The sequence below is a fragment of the Leopardus geoffroyi genome, chromosome B2 (assembly GCF_018350155.1).
Source record: "Leopardus geoffroyi isolate Oge1 chromosome B2, O.geoffroyi_Oge1_pat1.0, whole genome shotgun sequence".
NCBI lineage: Eukaryota > Metazoa > Chordata > Mammalia > Carnivora > Felidae > Leopardus > Leopardus geoffroyi.
The window spans coordinates 5,953,734-5,972,709 of record NC_059332.1 but is presented as its reverse complement, the minus strand read 5'-3'; the positions used below and the strand labels follow the sequence as shown (position 1 = coordinate 5,972,709).

At 37.6% G+C, this 18,976-nt stretch overlaps 1 long non-coding RNA gene across 1 annotated transcript in view; it reads right to left on the bottom strand.

The window, feature by feature from the left end:
• Positions 1 to 18,976, bottom strand: part of LOC123607954 — a 309,936-nt gene that overhangs the window by 149,296 nt on the left and 141,664 nt on the right. The window contains exon 3 of the long non-coding RNA XR_006717002.1: positions 16,798 to 16,960. This is a non-coding gene — a long non-coding RNA (uncharacterized LOC123607954). The remainder of the gene's footprint in view (positions 1 to 16,797; positions 16,961 to 18,976) is intronic.

Below are 18,976 nucleotides of genomic sequence, written 5' to 3'. Positions count from 1 at the left end.
AGGCTCCGTGCTGACAGCAGAAAGCCCCATATATGGCTTGAACTCACAAACCATGAGATCATGACCCGAGCCAAAGTCAGACGCTTAACTAACTGAGCCATCCAGGCAATGCAATGGGCTTTTTTGTTAACATATATCTATTTTACAATATCCTTTGTAGGTGCAGACTCTACTTAAGTACATAAATAGTGCACCAAACACATATACAAGAATGTTCAGAGTGACATTATTCTTATATCCAAATAATGGAAATATCCACTGTGAAATGGTTGAATACATTCTGGCTTACTCAGACAATGCAATAATACAGCAATAAAAACCCATGACATTCTGTTTTATACAACTTTCATAAATCTCCAAAGATAACAGTGAGTGAGAATCCAGACACACAAAAAATGCATCAAGGATGATTCTACGCATATAAAGTCCAAAACAGGTTAGAAATCAGAAGTTGCCTTTGGGAGGAGACAGTGATTAGAAATATGTACCAAGAGGTTTGGGGATGCTGAAAATTTTCTGTTTCCTGAGTTGGGTCAGGGTGGGTCCATGAACATATTTATTTTACAAGAATTCAGAGTCACATTTTATGATTTATGTCCATCTATACATGTAAGTTTTACTGCATTAAAAACTTATATAAAAATTATAAATAGAGGCACTCCACAAATGTTGTTGAAGAATTAATGTATGAATGAACAGATCAATGAATCTTGTTTTGAGGATTTACAGCCACCAGAGAGAAAAGGTAATGGGAGCAGGTACTAAGAAATGAATAACCTAACAACTTCACCTGGATTTATTGGGATTTATGTCACTGTTAAAATGAGGGGGACTATTGGGCACTCAAGATAAATGGCTTTCAGGATATTACCTAATATTTGACTTAGCAATAATTCTTTCTGTTATTCTGACCTAAATTACTCTTGCAGTTAACATTCTATTTGTCTTTGGTCATATTTTACTTCTCTATTTCTAAAAACTGTTCTCAAGATAGGCCAGACTGAATAAATACATCTTTCCCTAGGAAGAGCACTGGGAAGGCTGATTGCTGAAAGACAGAAAAACGTTCTGTTTTGCAGTATATCTGTACCCATACCTTCTGAATGTGTCCTTTTGAGATTAACACATACGATTCAATTAACTCTCTTAGCAAACTCTGGTACCAATTAGTACATGATAGTGGCAATTTCCCAGGTGTGTTTCTGAACTCACTGGAAAGCCAAAGGGCACTTTGCCAAAGAGATATGCTTATAAACAATACAATAGCAGCATCTGGTTCCATAATTCTTGGGTGACACTTGATTTGGTTTTCTACCACCCTAGTGTAAATATTTGCCAATTTCTGGTGTTCCTCAGCTTTTTTAGTAGCCACATCTATTATCTGACATCTCACGCAAATAGAAACATTCCAGATTGTCTTAGAGAGTGTATGGTAGGGTTCTGTGTTCCCTGGGCTCATAAAAATATGGCTATGGGATGACTTCCATGGGTTGCCCTGCACCACTCTTGAGTCACAGTCTGTAGCACCACATTCCAGGGACCCAGCCAGAAGCTATGGAACCAGGTATGGTTCCCAGGCCAGAACCAGAAGTGAAAAGCAGAAAATCCACTGCCTTTTAGGAGGCAGGGGCCGGGCAGTGAGTGGACTTCCCAACACCTTCTGCCGAGCAGCCCAACACCAGGCCAAGCAGCCCAACAGCAGCCCCATTGCACATCCTGAGGCACCACTGTTCCACCTGGCAGATGTGAGGCATCCAGAATTATTATCTCAGGACACCATGGCTGTCTGCTTCCCTGAAGAATAGCCTCAGGTCATTTGATACATATCACTTTATTTGATGTATCATCCTGAGTGTTTTAAGAAAAAATTAAGTGGAAAATTCCAGGACATGCAGCTGTGAGCACCTGTCGCGTCTGCCAAATACATTTTGGAAGTGAACCTTCTTGACCTCTTAATGCCTAAGGGCCTGACAAAGTCCAGCAGGCTAAGGAAGTGGCAAAGGCTGTGTTCGGCTTAGGACTGTCAGGTCTAAGGACAGCCTTGGTGTCCTCCTCATGGGACTTCCGCCACATACACTAGTCCTTTGTGACCAACCAGAGGAAGCAAACCTTCCTTTCTGAAGGTACACTTCTGATTTTGGTGACAGATGACATTCTTGGTCAAGGGCAAGGAGAGTATAAAGTCATTGAAGCATCTGTAACACCAGTGGGGACTTTGAGGGACACCAACCAAATGCCCGTCTACAGTATGACTCACTCATTCTATCTCAAAAAGAAGGAGATCCTTGCAAGGGTCATACTGCTGGGAGACAATAAAATATATATATGTAATAGGTTCTTTACAGTATTTTGGAAACAAATGCCAACTGAAACAAATTGTGGTGGATTAATCCTGGTTAATGTAGCCCTTCGTGTGACCTGCCACCCTCAGAATTTTTGTCCTATCAACATACCACTACTATTATTATTTACTTAATATTTTTTCTTTTAATTGACTCAGTGTGTTCACCTTAAAAGCATCAGACTCATCTTAGGTGTTAACGTTTGCAGAATCATGAGCTAGCTATATATGCTAGTTCCACTGTTTATAATATATTTAAAATAAATACACAATTTTTAAAAATTTTAAATCATTTATCCATCCTTCTCCCACTGAAAATTTGCTTATTTAGCACTGGTGTAAAATGTATGACACTTTGGAAAAAGCCCTGTTGTATACACCTGACCTCGGCTCTGTTGATCTCTCCAATCTTCCCTATGAGAATGTGAGACAAGGTATAGGGGAAATAATTCGATTTAAAATCAGATGTGGGTTTTCATCCTGGCTTGGCCACCAAGTGGCTGTAACTTACACTGTTGACTTACTTGCATCTGTTTTATCATCTGTCAAGTGTGAATAAGAAGACTTTCTTTTCAGGAATATGAAACTTAGTTGAGATTGTTTTGAGAACACTGACTACAGTGACTGTCACATAATAGGAGCTCAATAAATGCAAATCTTCATTCCTTTTCCTTCTTCAGCAGAGACCAAACCCTAGATTTCCTGCTGTTTCCAATTCACTTTGAGCTTTCTTCAGTTCACAACCCTGAGGCATCAGGGGATAGTATGCAAATTAACAACATACACATCTAAGATTATATTGTTCTTGTTACTTGTTGACTTCTACACATCACACTATTTTAAAATTAATTGTTCAGGGGCGCCTGGGTGGCTCAGTCGGTTAAGCGTCCGACTTCGGCTCAGGTCATGATCTCACGATCCGTGAGTTTGAGCCCCGCGTTGGGCTCTGTGCTGACAGCTCAGAGCCTGGAGCCCGTTTCAGATTCTATGTCTCCCTCTCTCTCTGCCCCTCCCCTGTTCATGCTCTGTCTCTCTCTGTCTCAAAAATAAATAAACGTTAAAAAAATAAAATTAAATGAAATTAAACTAAACTAAACTAAATTAAATTATATTAATTGTTCATACATCTTGTGTCCTACTAGACTATAACCAGTTTCAGTGCAATTCTACAATCCAATCATGTCCAGAATCTGTCACTTCTTTCCATCCACACTGTGGCTCCCTAGTCCAAACCATCATCATTTCTAATCAAGACCATTGGAACCATCTCCTCCTGGCCTTTCACTATGCGCCCTTGCTCTGCTCAGTCCATCCTTCTATTGTGCAGGCAAGATACCTTCTGTTGAAGACACACATTGTATCTCTCCCACTTAAACCCCTACAGTTGGGGCACCTGGGTGACTCAGTTGGTTGAGTGTCTGACTCTTGGTTCCAGCTCAGGTCATGATCTCACAGTTCGAGGAATTGAGCCCCCACATCAGGCTCTGCACCGGCTTGGGATTCTTGCTCTCCCTCTCTCTCTGCTTCTCCCGTTCCCACACACAGCTCGCTCTCGCTCTCTCTCGCAAAATAAATAAACATTAAAAAAAAATACCTACAGTTACTTAGCATTCCTGTTGGAAAAACATCACAAAATCTTAAACTCGATCCCAAAGCCTTGTAATAGCCTGGCCCCTACATACACATCTGGCCGCAAACAGATTATTTCTACATTTCAATTCTAGATTCCCATTCTAGATTTCAAATATAAGGGTCTTTTCTGCATTTCACAAATTACAGTATTCTTTGTCACTTTGAGACCCTTGAACTTGCTGTATTTTTCTGTCTGGAATGTTTTTCCCCAGAACACCTGAATGTTGTACAGTACCAAGGTAAAATCCAATTCCCTAGGGTGTCTCAAACATCTTAGGCTTCTCTATTGTTAATTCCAAAGTATCTTGTGCTTAGATACTCTTGTACAATGAGGACAGCGACCTCTTCTTTGCATTATCATGTCTTCAGCAACTAAAGCAGCTCTGACAGGTGTATACATTTAATGAATACATGAGCACCCATGAATGAACCCATAGGTGGACTCCAAGGTAGAACATGAATCCTTTATTGTTTTATACAAAACTTAGTTAGAAATGCACATATATTTAATGATTCAATTATACTCTAGATAGAATACAATCCTGAATAGCCCTTTTACAGCCCCCAAATGTTGTCATGCTTTCCTTTCTCCAAGACAAATCTACTAATACCAATTGTATGCATATTTCTGAACCAAATGTTCACATAGGAGGCAAAGGACCCTCAGATGAGCAGAGAGCTCCCACCCCATCCATGTCAGCCTGCTGACCTCCCCACCTGGGTCCTAACTGGAGCACTCCTCCCTAAAGTGTGAAGCTAGTGATATTTGAAATGGATGAATCTGCCTGTCGGCTACTCAGAGGGGGCTGAGGTGTCCATTCCAAACCCACTGATAAGGAAATTCTCTGATGGTAACAGCAGGTCTGACATTGATGAAGCCGCCCCATCTGGTGTGTTTAGGGGAGCAATAATGAGTAAGGGGTGGCAAAATGTGCTTTCCTGGCTCCTGGCCACCACCATATTGTGTTAAGTTTTCTCTCTTTCATTGTTCTGCCATCCCCATGTCAGTTGACGCGAAAGAGCTGTTCTAGAAATGTTTGGCTGCGTCCAAAAGCTTTCTTTTCCTCTTTCTGACTAAGTCAGGCTATTTCATTTGATAGGGGGAAAAAAATGCCTTTCCTCTAGATGTACTCAGAAAGTTCTTTTACAGAGGGAAGAGTTTCATATGCAGCTTGTGTCGTATTAACATTCCCTTAGAGGCCAATGTGGTGTCTAATGCAGTTGCTAGACACATTTTAAAAGTCAGCAACATTCTTAAATTACAGCCGATGCTCTGTTCAGTGATCAGCAGATGACCTTCTGTTTCCATTTGGGTACACCGGATGTGTGGTGGCACACTTAGGCACCCAAGTTGGTCTAATGGACTTAATGTACTTTCACGTGTCTTATTTTCCTATTAAAATGACTTGCAGATTCCACAAAAGAACATACCCATTGTGTCGTTCATATAATTGCTTCTGGATAGCCATAAAACAGTCATAGACTGGTCTAGCTATCTATCCACAACTCCTACAGCCTGATAGTAAATAAGGAATAAACACTATACACTGATGTGACCATCTGTGTATCTCCTGGTGAAGAAAAAAAAAAAACCTAGACATATCTTTTTACTCATATGCAAGACTTTGCCTGGTATTAACACATAGAAAGAAATTTTCTCCTAAATGTGACTGGCAATGTACAGAGCAATTAACTTGCTTTGCATGTAACAGGCACTAAAGTAAGCTTGCTAATTTTAGAATCAAAGGGCCTAACTAAGAACTGAGAAATAAACATCCTTGCCACAAACATAAACTAGTTAGTGAGAGATTCTGCGATAGAAACCAGTTGTCCTAACTGCTAATCATTTCTTTGTCCACACAACAGCCTGCATCATTTGTTTTCTGAATGAGCTAGTGAATTAATTAATTTTTTTCTTTAGCTTCATCAGTAGCTCCGGAAATAATAAAAGCCAACCAAAATCTCTAAAAAAAAATGTTAAGACTTCTCTATACTGGTAGCGCTTTTCAGTATAATGATCTATATTCTGCGATTACTTTTGTAATTCTGATCTAAATCTATAAACAGTGTTTTTAGTTTCACCATTATAAAGGTTTGCTTTTCTTATCTTTACAGATAGGCAGATATAGTAATATGTATTTATATCATGTAAACTTTCAATGAGCTACATGATTATTATCTATTTGAGAATTACTCACCCACAGTTAATTTTTAGTTCCAGATTGATAACCACCTGTCACCAAACACTCCTCAGCTGCTACTCTTTAAATGACGGATATGTGCAGATAAGTCGTTTTAACATAGTCGTAAGCAAAATATATTTGTGCCCTACAAGTGATACGTCTTTTATTAATATTGTAACTCTTCCCATAAAAGAGATAAGATATACTCCAAAAGCATACAATAATTAACTTTCCCCTGCCTTTACACTGCCCCTTATTTTCAACAAGGACAATAAGAAACTATGTAACATATCCCATTGGAATATGGTTCTGCTTACAGAGATATATATGACATCTGTTATTGACAACACAGATATGAGAGTGTTTTTCACTCTCTACGGACATTCAAATACTGACTTTCTATTTCAACTACTTTTGACAAAGCCAAAAAGCTCAGCTGCAGTGTGTGTCCCCAAATAGATGTACTATTTACGATGGCATAGAGGATCTTGGAAGCAGGATCACATGGCAGAGTGCTCAAGTACCTTAGTGGTACGCCAACACCTGGATTATATTCTCAGTTTTCAACCTAACAAGTCTGTTACATTAAGCAATGCTAAGAAATTGCCTCAAATGTAGCAACTGCAAAATGTAGGCAATGTCACCTAAGTGAAAAGATTTTTGCTTCAATGAGATTGATGTGCTTAGGCTATCTAGAACATGGTACTCCAGAATTTAAGCTATTATTTTTGGAATAAATAAAAACAATGGAAGCATTCCATCTGAAATCTCCCCAGCAGATAGTAATCCAGATTCTGGTAAAATACTCCCAATATTAGCAGACTTGCTAAAATTTTCTCTTCTATTACTTGAGCACATTAAGTATAGAAAGTCCACCCTTGTATGGGGTTAACTTCTTCTCACAATCACCTCACCTTTACCTTAGCCCTAAACTACCAGAAAACCTGCATAAATCCAACAAGCAGCCCTTTAAATATTCTAAGTATAGGGGTGCCTGGGTGGCTCAGTTGGTTAAGTGTCTGACTTCAGGTCAGGTCATGATCTCACCATTTGTAAGTTCGAGCCCTGTGTCAGGCTCTGTGCTGACAGCTCGGAGCCTGGAGCCTCCTTCGGATTCTGTGTCTCCCTCTCTCTCTGCTCCTTCCCCTGCTCATCCTCTGTCTCAAAAATAAATAAACATTAAAAAATGTTTTAAATAATAAAAAAGTAAATATTGTAAGCATTTACCCTCCACCCTCCCTAAAATTACCCTTCATGCTAATGCTCCCTTCTATGGACATATAGAGTTAATCAAATTGTTAGCGAGGCTAATCATAACCAACTTTTCAAGTTAAACTGAATGGCATTCGTAAGTTTTCTGTTTATGCACAAAATATTCGTTTCCATTGAGTAGACAGTATTGGGAACGTGGATTAGCAATAACAGCATTGTGGCCATTATACTTTTCACCTTTTGTTCTGAATGCTACTGTTTTCCCCCCAAAACAAAAGGAGAAATTGTTAATAGGTCACTTGTACATTTTTTTTTAATTTTTTTTTTCAACGTTTATTTATTTTTGGGACAGAGAGAGACAGAGCATGAACGGGGGAGGGGCAGAGAGAGAGGGAGACACAGAATCGGAAACAGGCTCCAGGCTCTGAGCCATCAGCCCAGAGCCCGACGCAGGGCTCGAACTCACGGACCGCGAGATCGTGACCTGGCCGAAGTCGGACGCTTAACCGACTGCGCCACCCAGGCGCCCCAACTTGTACCTTTTTATTATTTGTGCAAACCACCTTTGCATGGACTTGCTTGAAGTCACACAACTGTAAAGACGTGCTGCCTAGATACTTAGCCTGTCTGAATTTTCAAACAATTACAGCTTGTATGTTTTCTGTTTTGCTTCTTTTTAATAATCATGAGCAAGGCTCTTTTCGAGTCTTTTTTTTTTAATCTGGTAAGAGGTTTTACACAACAATTTATTTAACCAAACGCACATTTTCTTCACAATGTGTTTTCCCCTCTATTTATTGATGGAAATAACACCCACTTTTGGAGATATGGGGAAATGTTTCATAAATTATAAATACAAAATTCCATATAAATATTTTATCTTCATTTTTATAGTATTCTAATTTTCTCCTAATTTTATGTTTGTTGCTCTTACCAACATTGAACAGTGTACCTATTAAATAGTTAATTTTTCTTCTTTTCCTACTCTTTCCACTTTAAATTTTTCTTAAGCTATAAATCTTTGAGAATTCTTATGGGAAACCCTGTTAGATACTTGTCTTTATGGTCTATCTTCTCAAAGACATTCAATCGTCTGAGCTTTTATGCAGCATGTCCCTAAAGACAATCCTTTAGATCCATGCTGTTTAATACATTTTTCTCTAAAACACCATAATCTCTGGTTTTCTTTGTTTATCCAGATTTAAAATCTACAATCTTTGTAGTGCACAGAATCTCAGGTCCATTTTTTATTGTGCTGATTTAAGTAGCTCATGGTTACCAATGCCAACCGTGATTTTTCTTTTCTTGAAGAAAATAATAAGCATCTCTTATAAAAATATTAGAGCTATTTCTATTATGCTTAAGTTCTTTTTGTTCCATTTGCTAATAAGAGACTGCTTCGGCTCTTTTTTTTCTGATGTAGTGCCTGTAACTGACAATTTACAGCCAACCATGATGCACAAAATGTTGCATTGCTGCGATTTTCCAAGTATTTTTAAGAATATATGAAATACTCATCTTTCGTTTTGAAGTGGTATACAGTAAGCTTCTATTATCTGCACTAATAGGAACACAATTGAGGGTAATATTAAATACCAGATAAATCCCAGCTTAAGAGTATCTGGAATTCTAAAAAATGCATAATAAGACATAGTCAATCATATATTGCTAATATGTTACTGGATCAAAATTTGAAACTACACACTTTCCTTATCTTGCTCTTAAATTTCTCCCTCTCTTGGGGCACCTGGGTGGCTCAATTGGTTGAGCCTCTGACTTCAGCTCAGGTCACGATCTCACGGTTGATGAGTTCGAGCCCCGTGTCAGGCTCTGTGCTGACAGCTCAGAGCCTGGAGCCTGCTTTGGATTCTGTGTCTCCCTCTCTCTCTGACCCTCCCCCGTTCATGCTCTGTCTGTCTCTGTCTCAAAAATAAATGAACATTTAAAAAAATTAAAAAAAAAAACTCTCTCTCTTAATGCTGGAATTAGACCACCTATCTCTCAGTTCGATAAATTAAAAAAAGAAAAAAACTAAAAAGACACAACTTTTTCTACAATTTAGAGATTTCAGTTTTGGAATGAAAGAGATGAATATCTCAGCCAAAGAAATAAAAAGTCAAGTATTAGGTAATTATCCCAATGCATAGCAAAAGAGACTGGTTACACTTTGCTGGTTTCGTTATATACAAATAGTCTTCGTAATCTTCATTATCATTGAGCACCCAGTCTGTATTAGACATCTTGTAATACTCATGGTAACTCTCTAAGTGTATAGTATAATGCTAAGTTTACAATGAGAAAACTAAGGTTCCGAGAGTGTAAGTAAATTGCCCAAGTACACACAGATAGTACTGATACTCAATAAGCTGCTGAAGGATTTAAACTAACCTGGAGTTAGTCCAAGCTCAGGGATTAGTGCTATGGATTTCCACGATAAGCTATCGTCCCCTCCATCACTGGAAATTTAGTCTTACACATCTAACTAAGCCCGGCTCGTCTCTTTTCTCTGATGGGGCATTTTCTCTTCTTTTCTCTGATACTGGCAGCACAAAACAACGTGTACTGCTCTGTGCCATTCTCTGAAACACCTCTGAGAGATCCTTTAGAGTTTTCACTTGAATGCAAATGATGTTTAAAGATTTATTCTTTTTAGTCTAAGAATGAGAGCAGGCATTTTATGCTCTCTGAAGAAGTCAGATTTATCACATATGCCAGTGTCCTGGGACCTGCTGTCTTGGCTATCAGGAGGCACACCAATTGGCTCCTGCAATCAGTCATGCATTGTGTATGCTCAGCAACCTTCTTACTGTTAGGTCTGCCCATATTTCCCACAGTCTGAAATTTATTCACGTCAGCCTGTACCCTAGCAGCAGATAGTTTGTCTCTTTGATATGTTATTGGCTTCTAGAAGCCTGACAGTTCTCCCTGTGTAGTTTTAATACATACTGATGAGTTTCCTGAACTATTATGTACTCTCAAAAATCCTTACAGTACCCTAAAGGCATTCCACCTTATTCACTAGTTCCCAATATGGGGTCTCTGAGCCACTAGAGATTCATCAAGGTATCAAAAGAATTTGGAGTGCTTTTTCCAAATTTAAAAGACTTAAGAGAAATTGTACTTTTAGAAAAGATACAGCTATAGAGGCTCCACACAGCACTGGATTTCTTTGTACTAAGATTATGTTAACTCACTCTGACAATCTGGCTAATTAATGCTTATTGAAATCTCTAGTTAACAATTGTGAATAGCAGTGACTTTTAAATATTAAAAAGGAATCAATTGTTACTTCATATAAGTAGTTTTTATTGACAGAATCCTAAATCGTAGAGTCTACAAGGAAAAATTAATTCAATGGTTCCTTAAAGATGACAAGGTTGAGAATTACTGGTTTCATAGTAATGGTAACTATTATATCAGCACGTGATAATAATATAATCATTTACATGATATGTATACTGTAAATCTCTAATGTGTTAAGTATCTTAATGCACTATTTTTGAAAAACTTGTAACATGGCAAATGGATAACACCACCCCCTTTTTTAAATAGGCAAAATAAGTAAAAACAAACAAACAAAATCCCTGACTTATCCACATTTTCAAAGCTAGTACGCTCTCGTTATTTACTGCCTCAAGAGACCTCCGCTCTAAGAAAAGCAACCATATACTTAAGTGTCGACAGTCAAACTGGATGAATTCACCTTAAGAAATTACCCACTTCAAGAATTTACCCAATTAATTTAAATACAATATGTTCTGATAATTTAATAATATGAGCCATGCAGTTACCATTTTCCATTCTGTGCCATGTAAATATTTAGTATAAATGAAGTCAGTACTTTCTGTCCATGTTCAGACAGAGTTTCTGCATTTTTCCATTATAGTGAAGAGATGAGCAATATGAAAAACATATTTTTCCCTGAGTAGCAACGTGGAAACAGAGCCATCGCCCAGGTGATTCAGAAAGCACCTGAGTCTAAAGGTTGCTAGAAAGTAACAATCCTTGAAAGATTACCAGAATCTTACCTTTCCCCCAAAACAGAGTATATGATCCACTACTCTCATGTTTATGTATTTGCTTATTAGTGAGTACTCAGCAAATGAAGCATGCTGTTTCTAACTGCTTTTCCTTTAGTCTATATTTATCTGTACTCCCTGGGGGTGTTTGTGTATGTACCTTCTTCCCCCTATATCTCATTCTCCAGTAGCTTGCCAAGGGTTATGGAATTTTATGGATACTGTTTTAATCTCGCTCCCCAAACACATTATGATCTATTAAATAATATCCAGGGACCATGTCAGTTTCCCACTGACACGTGAAAATTTCAGAGGATCTCTTTTTTTACATATAATTATTCTTCTATCAGTTTAGCACTGAAGTCTTATGTTAAGTTTTTCTCAAGCTTGCAATCGTCTCCCGAATAACCAACTAATCAGTCTGACAAACAATTCATAATCTGAAAGTAAATTCAAAAGTGCTAATATTTACATAAAAGAATCCCTCTGTCATAGATGGACTTCACATCGAGAGTCTAATAATGGATTTGTCATGCAAATAATTACTTCTTAATTTATGTGTTTCATAATTAGGTTTGCTTTCCCATATTGAATTTTATGAAATCTGGATCCAGTTTGAATAAAATGGGTTAAATCTACCACCAAGGTGATAGGAGAATATTTCACAAACTTCACTGTAAAATAAAGGCCGCTAGGTGATTTTATTAACTTTCAAAGTCCTCCCCCAGGTCAAAGATATCTCGCTGAAAGTCTGGGCTGGTATTGGCTCTGCCTCAACATTTTGCAGCCAAATTTTCAGTGATTTTATCAGCACAATTTAAAAGCATATAGCATAAAAGATGAGATGGGACTTCTGAAAAGGAAATAGTGAAAACTAATCATTCTATACACCCCAAAAAATGCTTTGTGAATAAAAAATAGTTCATCAGAACTGGACAAATGTAGGGAATGAATAAGAGCCTTATAATTAAGCATAGCTATTCCCCCAAAAAAACACTGACACAGAAGGGTCGCATGAAGAAGGCAGAGTCTTGCACCCCTCAGTGGGTCTCAGGGAAAAGCTTCTAGCAGTATGGCAGCATCACGAAGCTTGGGTACAACCAGTGTATCAATTCAGCATGTAGTTTCCAGAAAACTGGTTTTTCCACGTAAAGAAATGATTCTGACAGCAGAGGAGACAATGAGTAGCACCCTCAGAAGCCAGGTAGACAGTATCGACAAGAGTGACAACTATTAACTATGACACATTACTGTAACTTACAGTATGGAGAGATCTATAATGCTTCGGTAAATTTAGCCATAGCTTTTCAACTGAACAATAACATCAGTGATATGTGCAATCCAATTCTTTGATCTTTTAGGTAGTTAATATATATCTTAGCAGTAAAGTGCATTGGAAGTAACTAGAAGTCTGTTTACCTCGGACAAGACCTGGTCCTGCCCCCCACTAGGTATGTCACTGTTACCAATGGGCTCCCACTTTCTTATTTTTTAATTTATTAAATTATGGAATAAGATTTAACTAGGTCATCTCTGTGGTCTTTTCATTCTATGATTCTGTCATCTCTATAACAAATATATATCTATACTTATAAATTATATCTATAAATTTTATATCTATAAATTAATATAGATCTATAGATAAAAATTTATATCTATAAATTAATCAATGAAATCATCTAATATTTAATACAATTATTTGCAGTTAAGCAAAGTTAAAAAAAGATTTTCTCTTGATGAATGGATACAGAAGATGTGGTAGATACATATATATATGTATGTGTATATATATGCATATATATATATATATATACACATATACACACACACACACAATGGAATACACACACACACACAATGGATGAAATAAATGAAATCTTGCCATTTGAAACAACATGGATGGAACTAGAGTGTATTATGCTAAGTATAATAAGTTACTCAGAGAAAGATAAATTTCATATGACTTCATATGTGAACTTTAAGAAACACAACAGATGAACATAAGGGAAGGAAAGGAAAAGTCAAATAAAAACAAAGAGGGAGGCAAACCATAAGAGACTCTTAAATACAGAGAACAAACTGAGGGTTCCTGGAGGGGAAGGAGGCATGGGGAAGGGGGTGATGGGTATTAGGGAAGGCACTTGTTATGATAAGCACCGGGTAACATATGTAAGAGCTGAATCACCGGATTCTACGCCTGAAGCCAAGACTACACTGTATGTCAACTAACTTGAATTTAAATCAAAAAAATAAAAAAAAATGTTGAAAAAAAAAGATTTTCTCTTTATAGAGGAAAAGCAGATTCCTTTGGAGGCTTGGAGGGTCTATGGTATCACAGTCCTTAAATGGGATGAATTTGGGAGATCTCTCTGCTCATGTGTAAGGTGTCATATCACATCCCTCCTGGTTGGCAATAATGTAATCAGTGATATTTAATCAGCACTTTAAGGTCTCACTAGCCCATTAGTAGAAATCAGAACACAGACACTAATAATCCACATTTATTTATTCTTTGCCCTACTGGTTCATGTGTGAAACTCTTAGACTTACAAATCTTCAACCCAAGAAAACATTTCTCCCTGGCCCCTGGGATTTTTCTATCCAAATTCACATCTTTCTAAGTTTCAGCCTGGTGATTTTTGTTTTATTCCCTTTCACAGTTCTGCTTAACTCCTTCAATTCCTAGTTTTTATACATCTTGGCATGTTCTACCTCACCTCCTCTCTCTAGTCCGCACCACTTTAGGAATGGCACCGAATATGTGCCTTGACAGCCACTCCAGCACGTCAGTGTCCTAATCACTCTCTCTGCTGTTTGCCAGGTTGCCTCCATTTATCAGCTCTTTACCTTTTGAATGCCAAACCTGAAATGCAGCAGCAAAAGTTGAGCTGTATTCTTACAAGATGAAATAGAGGAAAACTGGTAACTCCAGGAAGTGAAACTTAGATCAAACCATCATTGCTTGAAACAAATGCCCTAGAACTGAGTAGGAACAATGATTTATCTTTATCACTGGCACGTAAAACACGAAAGAAAAACAGCTAAGGGGCGCCTAGGTGACTCAGTCGGTTAAGTGCCTGACTTCAGCTCAGGACATGATCTCACGGTTCGTGAGTTTGAGCCCCATGTCGGATTCTGCACTGACATCGTGGAGCCTGGAGTCCACTTCAAGTTCTGGGTCTCCCTCCTCTCTGCCCCTCCCCCGCCCCTGCTCATTTGCTCCCTCCCTCTCTCTCTCTCTCTCTCAAAAATAAATAAACATTAATAAAACGTTAAAAAGAAAATCAGCTAAAAAAAAAACCTGAGATTGACAGGGATCTTTGAACCGATCATTGAACACCTCCAAGAATATTATAAAACAGAGGCTCCTAGCTAATTATGAAAATATTTGCAGGCATATTTACAGGGTCACCATTCCCTCCCTTTTGATATAAGAAGACATGCAACTGAGTCAGTCCTAAAAGAGAGCTGTCACAGGGTTAGCTCATTCATCACTTTCATGGCTGCCAGTCATTTTTTGATTAGCTTTTCTCTGTTGGTAAGATTCTACATTTTGAGTTGTGCCTCCTCAAATTAGAATTTAAAATTCAAATCTTGTGTCTTGCTTTTTTCTTGGGGGAGGTGGGGAACCCCCCACCCCCCAATCAAAATCCTCCACAAAAGACTTTGACTCTGAAATGAATGGTATGCAGAAACAGATTTGACGTAGACATTTAATTTTACTCTATAGATGGCAAAGAGATAAATAACACCTTTGGAGAGAGCTGTAGTCGCGAGGTTGGATCTCTGATGTGTGGCAGAAACAGTTGCAATAAAGGTGAACTCCTGCCATTTGGGTTTTCTACTGGTGCCAGTAGCAATGGTGGCTGCTTTTCTTCAGATGTGGGACATTTTTCCTAGACCTTTAACCACAAATCAATTTCCTCAGCTCCCCTCCCCATCACTAATGAATTTGGGAGCTACTGAATACACTCCAGTAAGAAACGGCTCTGCTTACATTAGCCTGAGAAGTTCCTGCTGTTTGCCACTAAGAATACTAATCAACCAAAATCATTTGCAGTAGCTAAAAAATAATGAAAACTGTTTAAGTGGAGGAAGAAATGAAGTGTCTGAGCCATTAACAGCAGTTCTCCTATGTTCATAAAACTACCAGAAAAAGAAATTACAAGACTTCTCTAGATAGCACAGTTTCACACTACTTACTACCACAAATCCACAAGTATTCAAGATGAATTTTAAGCACAGAGTAAAATAAATAGCAAAAAAAAAAAAAAAGCAAATAATTGAGAATTAAAAACATGAATCCTTTAACAAGGAATTAAAGTTTTGTGATGTTGCTGTTAACTCTAACTCATATGTGTGTGTGTATATATGTATGTATATATATATATACATATACATATATATATATGAAGTTAAGATTGTCAATACAGCTAAAGAAATGATCTGCAAATCCATCCTTTGACAACACATTTTTGCATTTTAAAAATTCCTTTTTATGTTCCATTTACTTACCTTAAATCATGCTTTCCAATTAAGTAAATTTTTTAGTATTCTTTACCTTTAATGTCACATAGACAGTTTCACTGACTGTTAATGCAGCCATTCCATTTTAGTATACTACTTGGTTATTACTTCTCTCAAAATATGGTTGACAACAGGAAAAAAATATACATCAGAAAAGATATGAACTTTAAAGAGTGCAGTGGAACTATTAGCTATCCAGAGCTATACATTTTACATTTATTATGCCCTAAGATTATTTTTAGTTAAGCAATAAGACAATAAGGATAAATTGTAGTTAGTTCATGGTCAATAAGCTTTGAAATCTAAGCTGCAACTGTCTCGGATACTTTAAAACTTCTCAGCGAGTGATAGACAAATCTAAGAGTGTGTGAAGGCTGAGGCAGATAGAACTTGCAATATGAAACGCCAGCATTAAAACTGGATAAACAGCCCCAGGAACCTGAGTACAGTTCCCCATGAGTTTGTTGCTGAATACGAGGCTGCATGGGCAAAGAGTAAACTCCATGTTTACAGCCACATGAAGGGTTGATGAGTTGTGAGCTGGACAGTTACTAGAGCCACACAGATCCAAGATATATATGAGTCCGAACAAGCCAGAGTGGAGTCTTCTTTAATACACAGAATACACAATGGAATCAACCAAGAAGCCATGCCTCAGTAATAGGGTTCAACTAGCCCTAGAGTAAAGCTTATTCCAAATCTACCCTACCGGAGATGAAAAAACATTCTTGAAAATGATCACACTGATTCACAAGTAACTTAAGTAACTTCTAGAATAAAAGCCAATGATTTCTAATAGAATACATCGCCTTAGTGTGCTAGTGCTATGATAACAAAGTACTAGAATGTGGGTGACTTAAACAACTAGAATACATTGTCTTACTTTTCTGGAGTCTGGAAGTCCTAGATCAAGGTGTTGTAAGGCTTGGTTCCAACCAAAGGCTCTGAGGGAGGGATCTGTTCCCTGGACTCTTGCCTAAACTTGTAGATGGTCATCTTCATGCTCACACGATATTCCGTATGTGTGCCTGGATCCGAATCTCCTCCTTTAATAAGAACAAGAGTCATACTGAATTAGGGATCTATTCTACTTCAGCAGGACCTCACCTTAACTTACATAATTACACCTGTAATGACCCTATTTCCAAAGAAGTTCACATTCTTAAGTGCTGGAGGTTAAGACCTCAACATATGAATTTGGGGGAGGAAGGCCCAGAATTCAATCCATAACATACCTCAAACCCTAGCAATCAAATAAGTAAAATAAATAATTTCAGCATCAAAACAAACAAACAAACAAACAAAAATTCCCAGATGAAAAAAAGCAGGAAAATTTGATCCATAAGCAGAAGATACATAAGTCAAAGAAACAGATGTAGAAAATGACACATAAAAGAATTGTAGAAAAGCTATTGTAAATGTGCTCCTGGTTTAATATAAAACATCATCTTGAAGAGAAAAGAAATGGAAATTATGTACCAAATAGAACCTCTACAATTAAAAAAACAAATAGAGGGGCGCCTGGGTGGCGCAGTCGGTTAAGCGTCTGACTTCAGCCAGGTCACGATCTCGCGGTCCGTGAGTTCAAGCCCCGCGTCAGGCTCTGGGCTGATGGCTCAGAGCCTGGAGACTGTTTCCAATTCTGTGTCTCCCTCTCTCTCTGCCCCTCCCCCGTTCATGCTCTGTCTCTCTCTGTCCCAAAAATAAATAAACGTTGAAAAAAAACAAAAAAACAAAAAAACAAATAGATTAAATGAAAATTTCACTGGATGAGGTTAATAGCAGATTAGACATGACAGAAGATCAAAATATATAAATACAGCAATAGAAACTATCAAAAATGAACCATAGAGAGACAAACCACACAGTTTAATATATGTATATTGGTGTCCCAGGAGGAAAAGAGAGGTAAAACGTGGAATTTGATATTCAACAAAAATATCTTTCAAAAATGCAGGGAAAATAGAGGTTTCACAGAAAGATAAAAGTTTAAGAGCTGAGAGAATTTGCTGCCAGAAAACCTGGATTAGAGACATTGAAGAAACTTCTTGAGGCAGAGGAAGTATGGCATCAGACAGTAGCTTGGAATTACATGAGGAAATAAAGAGCTCCAGAAATGGTAAAAATAAAAATAAATATAAAATACTTTTTCCTTATTTTAATTTCTCTAAAATATAACCAAGGGTCTAAAAGCATAATAACAACTATTAAGGGCATTGTATATACATAAAAGGTAAAATGTATGATAAAAATAAGACAAAGGATGGGGGGCAGAACCACAATATTGTAAGGTCCTTATATGAGAAGTGGTGTTACGTTATTTGTAGGCAAACTATGATAAGTTGGAGATATAAATGCTAGAGACACCACTAAAAGTAGAAACACAGAGGCATACCTAATAAGCCAACATTGGTGATAAGGCAGAATACAAAAAAAATAAAATAGTTAAAATAAGAGGAAAACAGAAAAATGGAACAAAGAACAGATGGGTAATCATGAAACAAACAGCAAAGCAATACACATAATAGCAACCATATTGACAATAAAATTAAATATAAATATTTAAAACTCCAATACAAAGGCAGAGTAGGTTAGATTGATTTTTTAAAGGTTGTCTGCAACAACATGTTTTAAATATAAAGACAGATATACTAAAAGTAAAATTGTGAGAAAAGCTGTAATGTGCAAACAATAAATATAACAAAGGTGAAGTAACAATATATTAGGCAAAGAATACTTTAGAACTAGGGCTTTTAGGGGCACCTGGGTGGCTCAGTTGGTTGAGCGTCCGACTTCAGCTCAGCTCATGATCTCACGGTTTGTGAGTTCGAGCCCCATGTCGGGCTCTGTGCTGACAGCTCAGAGCCTGGAGCCTGCTTCAGATTCTGTGTCTGTCTCTCTGTCTGCCCCTCCACTGCTCATGCTGGCTCTCTCTCTCTCTCTCTCTCTCTCTCAAAAATAAACATAAAATGTTAAAAAAAGAACTAGAGCTTTTAACAGGGTTAACTTGTTAGAAGATATAACAATCTTAATGGTGCAAGTTGTGTTTAACAGTCGAGCTT